Genomic DNA, 15949 nt, shown 5'->3' with positions numbered 1-15949 from the left:
TGCAGAAGCTCCATGTCTGCCTCGTGCTCCAAGAAAATGAAAGGGCCAGGGCAGGAACCCGGATGCCACGAGTCACATGAGAGCAAGAAAAAACCTCTTACCTAACAGTGATGTGGTATTCTGTAGGAAACAGAGAATTTGAGATCCTTCTCAAGTTCCACTCTGGGGAATGAAAAAGCAGGCCCCTTATTCTGTCATTCTTTCACGACCAACAAACGCCCAGAGCCCACCCCTGAGCTGGGTTACCCAATAGGAAGGAAAGGTGTAAAAGGGGGCGGGCTCAGGGTTCCGCTCATCAAATCCCAGTCATGGCTGCAGTGATGGCCATCTGACCAATCACAGACAACTATACATTAGAGAATGTGGTGGAATATCCTTAATACTTTCTAATGGGCTGTGAGCAACAGGTTTGAATCGTTTGGTCCCTATGCCATAATTTACTGTCTACGTGCCCTTCGGGCAAAACAGACATTAAAATTTCTTGCCCTCACAAGAAATCTTGATATCTCGGGCGATATGAATTACCCACCCTGACTGTGCTGAGGGGGCCCCCTGCAGCTTGGGCCCTCCCTTCCGCACCAAGGGGGCTGCGGGGGCCTGTAACGCGCCTGCATCCCTGAACCATAAAAACCCTGTACTACATCTTTTCATTATCCATCCATGGCACCTTAGCTACCCTTAATCCCTACCCAACTCTGAACCCTAAAAACCCTTGCTACCCTTTCAAAATTGTAAATTATACTATTTACCCATATGATAATTGATATAGTTACCTTTGTGTTTAAAAACCCCCAGTAATATATAATAATAAATTGTGCACATCAATATATTGCGTTATTAAATTAATTTCTAATAGATTAGTTTTAGGTGTCCTACTCTTATAAATATATACGTGCACATACATATTTATACATATACAAAAAAATAGTACAACTATTTCTTCACAACTGTTATGTGTATGCATGGTCGTTTTTTCTTAATTGACTGCGCAAATAAATGTGTATGCCCAACGATTGTGTTCCAAAAAGACTCGGATGTTTTAACTTATCACTCAGGAAAAGGCCTATGTGTAGCAGATTTCGGTCAACTTTTGTTTACGGAATTCTTTGTACCCGTATAAAACATTTTTTATAAGTGTGCAGATCATTTTTAGGTCTCGCCTAGCGATGCAGCGCATGCGCTGCCCGCCTTGGCAAGATCTATTGTCGTCGATTTCTGTTCGGAAGGGAGACAGGAGATGTGCACGCGTACGGACAGGAGATGTGCACTCCGTACGCGTGCACAGCTTTTCTCCCCGGGTAGGGCTGGCGTTTCAACACAGTGCGCGCATGGCGTGCTCTCACTTTCCCTCCCTGCCTCCCTTCCCCTGTCGGCTCCAGATCATCTCAGAAGCTCCCGGGTACCCTGCACGGCGTCAGCAGTAATGCACGCATGGTGCGCTATCACTTTCCCTCCCTCCCCCCGTCGGCTCCAGATCATTAGATCAGTCTCCCTATTTACATGGAATCCATGACACCTGGGCCCATCCGAACGTGGCTGTTTAAAGAAGTAAGATGAAAATTAGCGTTTGGGTTGATTCTACCATGTCAAGATTTGCTTTGCTTGGAATGGTAAGGGACATCGTTTCACAGACACTTGACCGGTCTTTTGTGCTTCAATGTATGCCAGAAATTGCCTCCGCCAAGATAAACTGCCTTAAGGTGATGGAACATTTTGTAATGCTGGCTGTTAATTGGTATATACATAGCCATTTAAATATCTGTTAAGCCTAATAGAAAAGTGTGGATTTTCTGTTAAACCGTTAAGAGTTCATGTTGTACTTTGCATACATACATCTTGGTTTTTTTGCTGCTTTACATAGCACGAGCGTTTGGGGACTGGAGCGCTTTACAGGAGCAGCGGATACCATTACACAGGTTCATATTTTTCTGTCACAGGGACTTTAATCGTTTTCCCAGAATCACAGCCTACTGCCCCAACGCCCCACTCGCACCTGGTTCCTCACTTCCAAAGTCAGCAGTTCTGGGTGTTAGGCAGGTTCTCTTTGCTGTGCCCTCACACAGCAAAATCGGTCCATATTCACTCGTCACCAATTCAGATTAGATCAAATGTACAGCGTACAGCATGAAACAGCTAGCATACCTAATTCTGAGGCTTGTATGGGCACAGCGACTACACCGTGTGAACATCCCAAATGGCTGCTGTCTATAGAACTAGCTGACATTATGATAGATATGACTGTTCATCTTATATCCATCCTATTGCCAGTTCTGCAGTCATTTTGTTTCTGTGATGTGACCGTGTGCTGTTTTTATATTGAATGTATACTGTATGGCGGTTTTAGATTGTTTTTGTCTAACCGCAGACGTCTCGCGAGGGCTTCTGCGCTGACAACGGAACGCCTTCCTGTCAGGATGAAATATGGATTCATATCCCGGCCTGCTTGCTTGGTGCGCCTCCCACTGTTCAGACGGTACACGCAGCCGAATCCCGGGGACCCCATGCCTCGCCTTTGAATCACTCAATCCATCAGAGCGCCTCTCCTCACCCCCTGAGCACCGGCACTCCTTAAGGGTCGGTCTGAGGACAGGCGCAAGTTTGGGAGAATACTGCAAGTGTGTCCTAGTTCAAAGATTTGGGGGATTTTTGTAGTTAAATTATTTACACATGACAACTGAAACTTTGGGGAGAGGAGTTGGCCTAACGGCTAGGGTGGACGACCTCGAATCTGAGGAACTGGGTTCGAGTCTCGGCAATGACACTGAATATCCTGTGATTCTGGGCAAATCACTTAATCTCCCTGTGCCTAACAAAAATGAATGTGTGTCCTCATGTAACGTAACTGGTGCTATGTAAAGCGCTCTGATACCCGATTTGGGTCAAGTTTGTGCTATATAAAACTCTGTAAAAAAACAAACTAGACTTACACAAATGGCTTTGCGAATGGGGTCCTGTGTGTGCAACACCCGTCCTACATCATAGGAGAAGGGGTTACCTTCAAACCAGGAAGAGACAGCAGACCCTATCTGTTAACAAGCATTTGCAATGCAATTGGTCTCGCATTTCCGCGAGTTTGAGCCGTTGACGTTGCAAATAATAATGCTTTTTTTAAACATAAATAAAAGGCATTGTTATTTAAAATGCCAATAGCTGAAACTCTCATAACCGCGAGACCTATTGCATTGCAAATGCTTGTTATAAACTGGTGCGCTATTACCATGGAGCAAGGAGTACACACTTAAGGAAAAGAGTTGCCCGCAAAGACGCAGGCTGAGGATGTACCCCCGAAACCAAGCTACAGTATTGGAAGTGAATTTGTACCAGTGGAATAGGGTGCAGTATGCGTCAGAGGCGCTAGGTGGCACTACTCTTCTGCACTTGCAGTCCGTGGGAATCAGCGCACCACTCCTCTTTCCCTGGCAGGGACAAAAGCATTGGAGCTGTTGCTCGGGAGAACATGGCCGTGCGGTCGCCGGCTCAGTAGGGATCAGCGGCAGGGAGAGGGCCCTTTACAGGTAAGCGCTTTCCACCCTTCACGTGTCTGAATTATGTCCGTTTTGGGAAGGGAGTCGTGGGTGACTTCTGTCCGCCGTGGCTCGCGGCTCTCGGGGTCTGATTCATCCACCAGCATTTCAAAGTGTCCTATTAGCAGCCGGCCGCGGTTTGTTTTGATTTTTCACATCATGTTTATGAGGGCGCGGGACGAAAATTGCTGCGGTTTTTCACGCAGCCTCAGATTATAGAAACACCTCAGTGCATGGGCTCCTGCCTGCCTACCCGGGAAGCCCGGCTCTCCTTTCTGATTTCATCGCCCTGGCTCAGCTGCGCTGCTCATATGGGATTATGACTGATGTAATCACGTCTGCGAAGCAAGTGTCCGCCATGGGGAGATGCGTTTAAAATTGGAGTGGAAAAGTTGAGTCGTTTTAGGGACTAGGACATGTGAAGAGTGCCCTGTGTATGTTTTGAGATATTTTGGGTTTGTTTGGGGTTTAGGGAGGGAAGCAACGCGTGGAAACAGTTTCTATACCTCTGCTGGTAAGCTCCAGTTGACCGGTTACAAAGGGGATCTTTGTGGTCACGGTGGCATTTGCTGTTTGAGCATGTAATTAACTGTTATTCAGTTCTCTGTGATCATGGTGGCATTTGTGTTTGATCGTGTTATTAACTATCGGGGAGGAACTCTTCAGTTATATTTATTTCAACTGGTTACTCCTGTTCTCTGGAGTCCTGGTTAGGTTATTATTTTTTATTTGGCCAGTAGAGTTACGTTTTTTCCGGTGAACAGATTGTTTAGTGCCTCTCCTTGTAAAACATTTATGAGAAAGATTGGGGTCAATTTGCAGATTGGGTTGCAGAGAAATAAACATAAAATGCTGTTGAACATAACTTTGCTACCTAACCGATATTTTACCGACGTTGCCAGGATTTTCAGGTCAAGCTCTGAAATATGTTTTTATTATTTCCCCTTGAAATATAAACTTAAAACAACAAATATAAAAATAAATAGCTCCATAATAACTATTCTTAAGTGATTATGTAAACAGAGACAGAATTGCTTATGGAAAAAAAAGAATGCACAAGATTTTATTTAAATTCTTCTACAGATACCAGTACCTGGTGTGTCCAGAATCTCAAAACATTAAAAAAAAGTAACGTTTTTTTCTCCGAGAAAGGGGGCAACCCTAGTTGAACAGCACGGGATGAGTTACAGATGGCATTCTAGCAACAACAAAAAAATACTGTTGTCTGTCGATAATTGAGAAGCGTGGCAACTGTAGTTTTACTGTATATAAACCATATGGTGCACTTTGTGTTCACTGTGGAACAAGTATACTGTGGCAAAATAACCACATAAAGGAAGCTTATTTCTCTTCATGATGGGTAAAGGAAATGATGTGGAGTGGATATGGGATACTGGCAGATTTTCTGACCTTTAAACCCCGGTTTGAACTCTAGTTTATCCCAGCATTTTGTTATTCCGGTCACTTATTGCTTTCCCAGTTCATGACATTGTAATTTTGTGCAAAATAATGTAAAACAGAGATTTGGCAAAGTTTATAAGCCTCAAATTTTTGTCTGCTCGGCTTTGCTAATGCTTTTTGCTGATGCTTTTTAACATAAAAAATATGAGTGTGCGAATGAGTCCATACACATGACGCTGCTAGTGGCCTTGTTTAATAGGCATGTGATTGTGAAATTACGTGTGTTGGTGCATCACCATTCATGCACAAGCCTGCATATTGACACTTGTTCCTTTTTTATATTTTTATTTACCAGTCTAAGACAGCTGGTACCACTGGGAGTAGTAAAAAAATTTTTAAAAAAAAGAATTTTTACTTATGTGAAAGCACTTTATTGAAAGTGTGATGGCCAGGCAGCAAATGGCTGCTGCTGGATCGTCTAAAACAATTACAAATAAAATATATATATTTTTAAGGACCGTGGGGTGCGGGAGCAAGAGAAGAGTGGGTGGGGGACACAAGTGAGAGGCAATAGGCGTTTGGAGGAGCAAAAAATTATCTCGAGTCCTGGATAATGGGAATAAAAAAAAATAATGAAAAAGCTGCTGTGGGGAAGAAATGGATGGGGAGGAGGGGGCAAAGTAGCGTGCCTGGGAAAGAGGCAGCTATTTCAGGGGGGAGAAGCAACACACAAGTGTAAGAAAACACATTCACTCTCATGGACTGTGTTGTAATAAAGGTAATGTCCATTCCAGGTAGTGTCTTCAAGTTGATTTATTAAGTAGCATGTTACAAGGGAGAGAGCCCCACCAGGAACAGCCTCACTGCTGCTCAGCCCATCACCAACTGACACTCCCACACACGAACATTCCATCCAGCAACATTCTCTCACACAGACACTCAGGCTGAGCAGCAGCAGTATAACCGACTGCTTAAAGAAAAATATTCCCTAAATGTGAGCAGTTGAAGGAACAGTCAAAAGGACGATGAAAAAGCTGTGCTCCAGGACAGGGGCAAACACAAATAGAGGAATGAAAACCATCAAGTAAGAAGAAAGGCATGAAGTGACAAGAAAACCAACCAATTGTAAGCAGTGATATGTCTCTGAACATATTGTAAGTTTTTGGTACTGTCCACAGGAAGTCTTTTGCAAACAGAAAGTAGATGAGCCCTAAAAATGATCTGTAGTTTGAATGCACAATGAGAAACGTCATATACGAAGTATGTGTTTCTTCACAAAAAATGAAGAATCCTGGAAGATTCAGTCCTCTCTCCTAATATGTAGGTTTACATGCATGGCTGACTCAACTACATATTTTCGAAATACCTGTGTGACAAAACATGAGCACCCTAGTCAAGAATCGAACCCAACCGCTAGTGTTACATTTGCAGCTAAGATGAGGTATAGAAGGAAATTCAGCGTAGAAAATGTGAAAAGCATAAGGAAAACCACACCTTTTAAAGATGGCTGATGAAAGGCAGCTTTTGCATAGATCTGTTTCACCATGCCTGCAGCCTGAAAACATAAAGAATCATTTGTGATGTGTAGATTGAGCATAATACAAGTGCAATAAAACCTCAGTAAAAAAACCAGCAGTAACTATGGCCATCGCAGCTTATGTTGGTGTTCTGTGAAAATGCATTTTCCAATTAAACGTTCACTTTCAAAAAGAGGAGATGTATAGGGTATTTAAAACGCATGCTGCTCAGAGTCATCACTGGAAAGATGTTGATTTGTAGGTGTAGCGCAGTGCAGTCAACGAGCTGGTTCCAACTCTAGTTTTCATGAAAAAGAAGCAAGTTAATTTGTTTAGCTATTATGAACCTGCACTATTGTGCTGTCCTGACAGCTGAGTAGTTGCTCAGACTTGTTCTAAAATCATTTTCTGCAATTATATGACATGACCTAATTAAAAACAATTGCTTTAATTTCCTTCGAAAGGAAAGGTTTTGGCACCGGAACAGTTCCATGGAAATTCCAGATGCGCTGATTTTGTAACACATTCCGTGTGTATAAACATGGCCCTTTGGGTATAGCCGGACTTCTCTCCACTATGGTCTATGTTCGCTCTACTCAGAGGAACGACCCACGGTCTCCAACCTGCAATATAGTGACATTGCAGTGGCAGGGCCGAACCTGACATATTGTTGGCTAGAGAGACCGAATGCTGCATTAGTACACCAGCGGCACTGCAGAAAAGTATATTAAAAACAGAAAGCACAATGCTGCTGCTAGTGGCTGTCATTTTGCAAAAGCGCACCTGTAAAATTACTTGTGTGCATTTTTATAAATATACGTGTGTGTGTACATGTATATATTGGATTGGTAAAGAGAAAAAAACATGCAAGGTGCGCCTAATGAAAAAAATGCTTTTCGTAAGGAGGCGGGACCGGCAGCAATTTGCTGCTGTCCCTCCCCTCCTCCCCCCAAAAAATATTAACATGAGAAATAAATGCAGGGAAGTGGGAGGTAACGGAGGAATGGGTTCTGGAGAAGCACACAATGGAGAGTGGATCATGCAGTGTGGGGATTGGGTATTTGGTGAAGGGAGAAGGCGACGAGGAAGAATGCTGGAAACCATGTGCACTCTCGTGGTGTGCGTAACCAAAAAGGAAGGATATCAGTTAGAAAATCAAGACTATGCTCCATGGGAGGGACATGCACACAAAGGGGAATGGAAGCCATTGAATATGAAACAACCAAATGAATGTGAAAATAACACCAACTTTGCTTCATTCTAAAAACGTTATGTGGGTTAGAGCGCTCCCACTGCTTACCATTGGTTGGCTTTATTGTTAATTTTATTTGCTTGTTTCATTTTCAATTGCTTTCCTTTCTCTTCGTACGTGTGTTTTAAAAACTTTGAAGGCTCAGCAGCTGCCGTTTGCTGCCACACAACTCCACATGCCAAAATACTCTTCCACTCCAGTAACGTTTATTTTTTTGTATTTTGTGATCCAAGTGGTGTTTGCCATCTTGGATCGGTAAATAAACGAGAATGACGGCTGCATCGTTCCATAGGTTCACACATGCGCATGCATACATACATATTCATGCATAAGGGGCACCTGTGAAATGACTTGGTGGTCAGTTGGAGAAAGCATTGGCTAAAATCATTAGTGAAGCCAGTAGTTGAAAAAGGCGAGACCTCTTGGCTTTGCAAATGCTTGTTTACTTTTTATTGTTGTGGCATATGCTTGCAGAAAAAAGAAAAGGGGGAAAAACATAACTGTTTGATCAGCTTGCCAAGGCCAGTTGACTTGTTTCCACTGCTTTCATAGTACTTCGTTCTTGTGGTGAGGAGAGGGCCTTTGATCGAAGTGTGGAGGGCAGGTGGAGGAATATTGACATACATGTAGTGGAGTACATGGAACATAGAACCAAGGCCTTGAATGTTTGAGCTATCTGCTTTTAGGTGGAAGGTGGGCTTTGCTATTCTTTGGTTGTCATGATGAACAATTTAATGTTGCATGGGTGTCAAGTGTGATTCCCATAGGGAATGGTGCTGCCCACATGTATCTTTTGGAGGTAGTTGGGGGAGGAGGGAGAGGAGGAGGTAGTGGAAGAATGAGTAATACCAAAAACCACCCTTAATCAGTTGTCCACGCCCTGGGTGAAGGCTGATGATGTTCAAACCTGTAATGCTGAATGATGCTTGAATAAGTGGATATCTTCAGCCTGGTTTAAGGGTAGCACACGATAACACCGTTTTCAAAAATATAATTTGCAAAAATTACATTTTTAGAATATTTGTTTACAATTATATTGTTTTGCTAGAACCGTTTACAACAAATTAATCTTTATGTTCTATTGTACCAAAACCTGCATTTGAGTTTAAAAAGGTTTGTAATTTTCAAAAGTAAATTGTATGAACCTTCACTGTAGACCATTTTGTAACTAATTTAAAACGTAAATGTTTTTTAATGATGAATGGATATTTAAGGTTAAATAGGTAAAATAAACTGGGTAAGGGTATGTGTAATTAGGAATAGGGGTGTATATATATATATATCAACCAAATTCCTTTGCAGGATAAATCCACACGCACTCCCTGGTATAGTGTTGTTACCAATTCAGTTTAATTGTATCCACAGCAAGGCAAGCAGGTTAACAACCCAACGCGTTTCAGTCTACTCAGACCTTGTTCACGGGAGACCCAAAGCCGCCCTGGTAAATTTTGTCACACCATCCCCCATACAGTGCATAGCGAGTGCAGCGAATGGGGTGGACCACTAAAAAGGGCGGCTTTGGGGTTCTAAATGGTGCATTCTGCAACATATTAGTCATTTATATATTCAATTGTATCCGCTTTAAAAGCATAGTAAATGATGACCTTAATGTACCCCAGGATACAACCATCTTTGTTGGGGCTCTTCAATGATTTGCACACTATCGCCCTTCAGTTGTGCCTCTCATCTGTCCATAGCTCTTCTCTCACATGTATTTCATTTGTTTTAAAGCACCTCTCATACCAATGTAGGGTATCGGAGCACTTTACATCACACACACATACAGGGACAATGAATCATACGGGTGTAAATCAGTGTATAGAAAATGTAATTTAAGGCAAAGGGGACTACAAGGTGTATGTTATATATGTCATCCATACTGGAAGCCATTGTTTAAGAATGCTTGGTCTGGAGAAGCACAAACTCGTGATTCAGAACATAACACATTGGTTGACTTGAAAAATAAAAGACTTGGAAAGAAAACATAACTTTCTAAACTGCCATGCAATTTGCCTAGAACTCTTTGATGGCAGTTCATTTCCCAGTGTGCTAGATTGCGATTGTAACTGCACAGTAACAAAATAATCTCTGTGATAAAAGCAGTAACCCACTGAGCTATACAAATAGAATACTGTTCTTTGCTGTGCATGGTACTTGTTCTTTGCAGCAAGTATATTAACCATCTGCCTTACCGTACATGAGTCTAAACTGCCACTAAACAAAACTTCCATCTTTCTCCAGCAGGTACATTAATCACCAAAATTATCTTGACGCTTTTATCATTCCCTAAAAACTTCTAGATATACTAAGAAGTTTGTAGTGCCTTTAAAACTGCTGCACTGCTACAAAACCGGTCCCCACTAACAAAATCGGCCCCCTGACCTTACAGCCTCCCGGAAAGAAAGAGAGAGAATATATATATATAATGAATTATTGTATACATAAACGTATCAATTGAACACTATGAGGTTTTTGCTACAATATGCACGCCGATCCACGGCTCAATTTTATGAACATTTGTAGCTTTCCATGACACACAATTGTCAAGCGATATTTACAATATGTTTAGTTAATTACATCTTGATTGCATTTACGATGAGTAACAATTGTGTAGTCTTGACGTTGTTGATTTAAATCTTGAATGTTGAGCGATAAACAAAGAAATATGTTTATCCATATAAGTTGGTACGTTAACTTCACCCTGTTAAGATGGCCGCCATGTGATAGATAATATTGCATTAGCTGTACTGGTGGGGGAAGTGACGTCAATGGCCTTTTGAGTTTAAAATGTTCTCGCGCGGCTAGCGCAACTAGACACTGAAGAAGGATAACCTGAAACGCGTCTGTCTTTTGTTTGTTGCTGAATAAACAAATCTACGGATTACTCCCTGAGTGCTGTGCTTTGTCCGAGAGTACGGACTCTGTTGGTAGCGTTGATTTTGAACGCGGGCACCACTGCGTTACAGCACCCGCCTACGAGTGCCTTGGCTTCTGGTGCAACCTGGTAGCGATAAATATATATATATATATATATATGTATGTATATATATATATATTCCAACCAAATCCGACTTCTTATCAAAATCAGACACTGACACTGGAGATGCTTTTCAGCCATCCGGCTTGGGTATTTATTCTTCGCGTAACGCGTTTCGGGACAACTCCCTTGATCATATATATGTATGTGGGTGTGTGTGCGTTATATATATGTGTGTGTGTGTGTGTGTGTGTGTATATATATATATATATATATATATATATATATATATACTCAGTAACCTGTTACTGCAGTGCAAAGTTCAAATTCCAAAATATTCTCACTGTACAGCAAAAGTGAAACCGTTTTTAACTGCTCACAGTTTGCCTGTGAGAATTACTTTACACAGTGAAACAACTCTGTTAATAGTCACAATATCTCTTAAGTGCGATTTCACATTGCTGCACAGATTTAACCCCTTGCATCCTGGTTTTGGTTTACTCCATTTGCTAAAACAAATACGCATGATAAAATGCCATGCTAATAACCCTGTATGCAGATAAACAGAGTATAATATGCTATTTATTACATGTCCTTGTGTTGATGGCGATTCCCCACATTCAAAAGTGGTCAAAAATAGCATTTTATACTCTTCACCTCTGCATATCTCTCTCTCTCCTTTTCTCATACATACATATATTTATATATCTAGTTTGGGGAAGGTCATATTCCTGGAAAGATGTTCTCACACGGAACCGGTTTACTAATTTGTGACAAAAAGTGTCTGGTGCAATTTTGCTTCCATAGCCATATGTATACATCTGTTCTCCGTTTGTGCTCGCCCAGTTGGTATGGTCCCTCTCCTTGGTGGATTTAAGGTTCATCCAGGCAAAAAAGCACTGGAGGGGGAGAAAAACCAGTTCACTGGGATCGTAGTTTTTGTCCGTTCCTGTGCCTTATTTAGGGTTCAGCGTCAGAGAAAGTCTTGCTCAGTGGGTCTATTGCCCTCAGTAGTCAGTACACTGATGAGCTGGGATCAGGGGCATCACGTGTAGAGCTTTGACCGGAGGAAGGATGGGTAGGTGTAGATGGTACTAGGCGAGGCTGGCTGTGCTGTGTACTTTGTTTCTTGATTAGGACTCAACCAACAGTTTTCATTGTAGGTTTCAAATGTAAGCGTTTGACTGGCATCTACCGGCAAACTTTATGTTTTTGGTCAGGTTAAAGGAGAATTTAAACTTGGATTTATCTACTTGCAACACAAAATTCTAGGCTCAACAATTTATTTGTTGAGGTTTATGTGGCGTGCCTCTGCGCTCTCAATCTCTTGTGATGTGTATTTTTTTTAAAAAATAATCCTTGAAGAAATAAATCGTATGTGGATGCGATTGAAAATCCCTGCAATAAATCCGCTTGGGTGAAAGTGATTCTAGCGTGGGGGTAGTCTTGAGGAAAGTTTAATGTACTGGTCAGCCATCCTTCCATCCTGTTCTAAGACCTATTATTTCTTAACCATCTTCTATGCACCATCCTGAGGATTCCCAGAGTGGACCCGCTGCAGGAATGGAGAAAGATGGAGTGACCTTTGAACTCTCGTTTGGTATGTTACTTCAAGACATTCAAATGTCAGTTTCCTTAGAGGGGGTGAGTTCTCTTACATTATGGCAATGCAAGTTTGCTGCAGCACCTTAATTTAATACTAGTTTTACTATCAAATATGATATACCTCTAAACAATTCGAAACATTCCCAAATACCATGCCAAACGTACTTTTTAACTTTGACCAAAAAAAATCCCAGAATCATTAAGGCTGCCCAAACTCCACAAATGTTATGGCACTATAAAAACGAGTGCATCATAATTTAGAGAATAACTTGAGTTTTACGTGCCTCTATCGAAACACAGGGTCTCTGATATATGTTAATTTAGATTGTGCCACACATGATCACACCGTGAGGTTAAGTACAAAGTGCATGAAGAGACCCCAGGTTGGTTGACTCCCGTGCCGTTTCCTAAACCACTCTCGGCATGCTTGGTCATTTTAAATGGGTTGTTAATGATGGATACAGAAACTAGTGTTGGGCAATGGGATTGTGACAATTTTTCCTATCTGTCGTATGTCTGGAGCAGTGTGCGGTCATTATCGCAAACCTCCTTCGGTCAATTCCCATGAGTGGTTCTGGAAGATTTTTACTGAGGGGAATATTGGCATAACAGCAACAGTAAATGTGCCTATATTTCCCAAAACGTATTCAATATCTTGCATAAATGATTGTGGTTAACGTTGTTACTGGTTCTGCCATTTCCACGGTGTTTTATGGACAGTTCCACACCAGGGCATATTACTGTTATGTTCAAGCTGGAACCCACATGTACAAAGAAAGCACAATAAATCAACTTTTTAATATGTGTACGCCCAAAAATGCTTCAAATTTATCCACAAATTAGCTGTAACACATCCACTATTCGAAGCAAATATTTAATACATTTGAAAAAATAGTCTGTAAGCAATGTCGTGTTCAGCGATATGGCATTAGATTGAATAGTGGGTGTGGCACTGAACATCCCTTGCCACAGCTTCATGCTGCGTGACTTAGTTGTGAATCACAAAAAGCTGCTCCCAAGGCACACTTCCCAAGCAAGCAAACCACAATTTGTTTTTGCAATGAGACTTTCTCTAGAAATTCATGTACTCATTGATAGGTCGTTTTTAAGCTGCCTTTGAGTCATTTTACTTGACTTGCAAAATAGTAGGAACTCTCAAAGGAAACGAAAGTTTTCATGGGCGGTATAATGATGTACACCCTTGAGAGATGGGTGAGCTACTGAAGGCACGAGCCAGATGCCAGGCTGTGACACGGTTCAAGGTCCTATTGCACTCTCCTGTCCAAAGCAAGTCCCATCGTCATGTGGCTTCTGCCTGATGTGTGTGCTATGTGATGTTGGGTATAAAACTGACTGGTTGAGGGTGTCTATATTGCCCTCTCATACCTTTGCCCTGGTTTATGTACGAGCAGGGACACTGGAGTTGTGCATTTCTGTGGCCGTAGCATTTTCTGCATGATTATGGATTTGCCTCATAATCCATAATCTGTTGCGTAATTTGCAGCTTTAATAAAAATTGTTTTTTAAAAACTTAGCATTGTGTGCTTCCGTGCAGTGGAAGACATTTGCAGAAGCTGACTGGTCATCTTTCAGGTGCTTATTGCTCTATTTTGGTGTGCAACTGGCACTAATGAGCTGAAACCTTTGCCCAGACTGTTTTAACATGTGTAACAAGCATTGACAAAGCCAGTAGGTCTTTCCATCTAGACCAGTTGGCTTTGCTTATTTGTTTGAACCATGCTGTACAGCATTGCGGCTGTTGTGCAGCATGGCTACGAAAAAACATGCGAGGACACGACTGTCCTGTCAATATTTGGGTATGCTCATGCGGGTAACACGCATGCTAGGGCCTACAAAAGGACACTTTTTTATTTTATTTATTTACCAATCCAAAATAGATTGGCAACATTTTTTTTAAAAGTAGCACAAAAGCTTTTAAAATGTGAAGAGCTTTAAAAAAAAAAAAAGGGATAAATGGGTTGTGGGGTGAATGAAAATGGCTGGCAGCAACGGCCGCCACCAATCTAAAGTGGAGGTGAGTCGGGGTTTGGGGTGGGTTAGGGGAAGACAACGTTTTGTAACTGAAGAAAGTGCTGTCGTCATAGGTAGACCAAGAGCCAGGGATGTAGTTAGGTAGATTTATTGGTTCAAGTATGTTGGTACAGGGTGCCCCACCGGGAGCAGCATCCTGCTGCTCAGCCCCACTCAATCTAACTGATCACTCTTTCAAAGCATGCACACACTCCCAACATTCCATGACATCACACTCATGCAGGCTGAGCAGCCAGGACTAGGAAGTATAGGATATAACACAAAGAAATCAATAAAAAAGACTTACCTGAGCTAACGCTACCTTGTCGCTCCTCTCCAGCTCTTCTCCGACCTCTCGACAGTCATTGGACCTCAGCACAGGCTCCCCACCCAATCCAGACGCTGCTCTCATGCTAGCATGAGAAAAGCGCCTGAATTGCCTGAGCAGGCTGGCCTGACGCTCACTCATGCACAGGGAGCCTGTAGCTTTTCTCCAACCCAGCTGTGCAACACAGCTGGGTTGGAGAAATAAAAGTGTGTATGTTCGTTTGGCCGGCGCCGGCCAAACTGACGTGCACACTTTGGAGCGCCCAGTCAGTCACTGCTCCAGTCATCTGCTGCCGACACGCCCCCCGTTTTTCCTGGCTCGGGCAGGCTGGCGGCTGCTGCTCCCCATAGTGAAAAATAAAATGGCAATGAAATCATTTCATTGCGATTTTATTTTTCACGTTTAACGCGGCAGTGAGTGGGGGGGGTAACGCAGCCCGCCCTAATGAAGAAATCGCAGCTGATGACAGGTGAGGAGAGCAGCAAAACGGCGGGCAGGAGAGAAGTAATAAAAGGAAGAGAATAAAAGGGAATACTGTGGAGGGGCCCTGCGGATGGGTGCAGAAGCACATGGGTGAGCGAGACCACAGAGGAAAAGTAAAACACTTGAGGGAGACATCTGGAAAAACACATGCGCTATCGTTAAGTGCTTAATTAAAAATAAATATGTAGTGCCATAGAAGCAGGAAGGGAAAGCACAGAAACCAGCAAATCAAAGAGATGCTTCATGTAAGGGACAAACACAAGATCAACAGGCTGAAACAAGTACAGCCATCAAATAGAAAGCAAGCAAATAAGAGTGACATGACAGTAAAGCCAACCAATGGCAAGCAATGTGCTGACTGCACGCCTCTGTAACCCGACAGCTCGCACTTTGTGGTAGGGTCGACTTAAAAATGACTAAATAATGATTTAATGCCATCCTAAAGTTTGCTGAATTATGCCTATGAGGTAAGTCTGTATTTCCGAAGGGTCTTCATCTGTCCCAAAGCAAGAAATTGAATTGAGGATTTATTTCCCTTCTCCTTGGTACCATTACCCCTTCCTATTTTGCTTGCCTGTTTCTTATGGAAGGTCCAGTAACCTTAAGAGTAGTAGGGTATCTCGAGTTGGGGAATTTATGGGCTGATGGCAGGGTGCGCTGGGGCATAAAGATCGTTCTTCTGCATTTCAAAATAAAGCAATAGCCCTTTGAAGCATTTGGCCTGGCATGCTCATTTTGGCCTATGTCCTGGCAGTGGCGTAAAATTAGCGATTACAGAAGAGAGGTGGCCCCACCAACCGAAGGGACCAGGGTACTACTAAACAGGAGAGG

The 15949-nt window shown here is 42.4% G+C and overlaps 1 protein-coding gene across 2 annotated transcripts in view; it reads left to right on the top strand.

Moving 5' to 3' along the window:
- The first annotated feature begins 3391 nt into the window (after positions 1–3391).
- LIFR (LIF receptor subunit alpha) overlaps positions 3392–15949 on the top strand; it is a 636999-nt gene continuing 624441 nt past the window's right edge. Inside the window, exon 1 of one of the 2 annotated variants that reach the window (XM_085631117.1) lies at positions 3392–3515. The gene's annotated coding sequence lies outside the window, so the exon portion shown is untranslated. The remainder of the gene's footprint in view (positions 3516–15949) is intronic. The other variant, XM_085631122.1, reaches the window with a different exon arrangement.

The sequence above is a fragment of the Triturus cristatus genome, chromosome 2_1 (assembly GCF_964204655.1).
Source record: "Triturus cristatus chromosome 2_1, aTriCri1.1, whole genome shotgun sequence".
Lineage (NCBI taxonomy): Eukaryota > Metazoa > Chordata > Amphibia > Caudata > Salamandridae > Triturus > Triturus cristatus.
The sequence above is the reverse complement of the archived record's forward strand: the minus strand, read 5'-3'. Positions and strand labels throughout refer to the sequence as shown.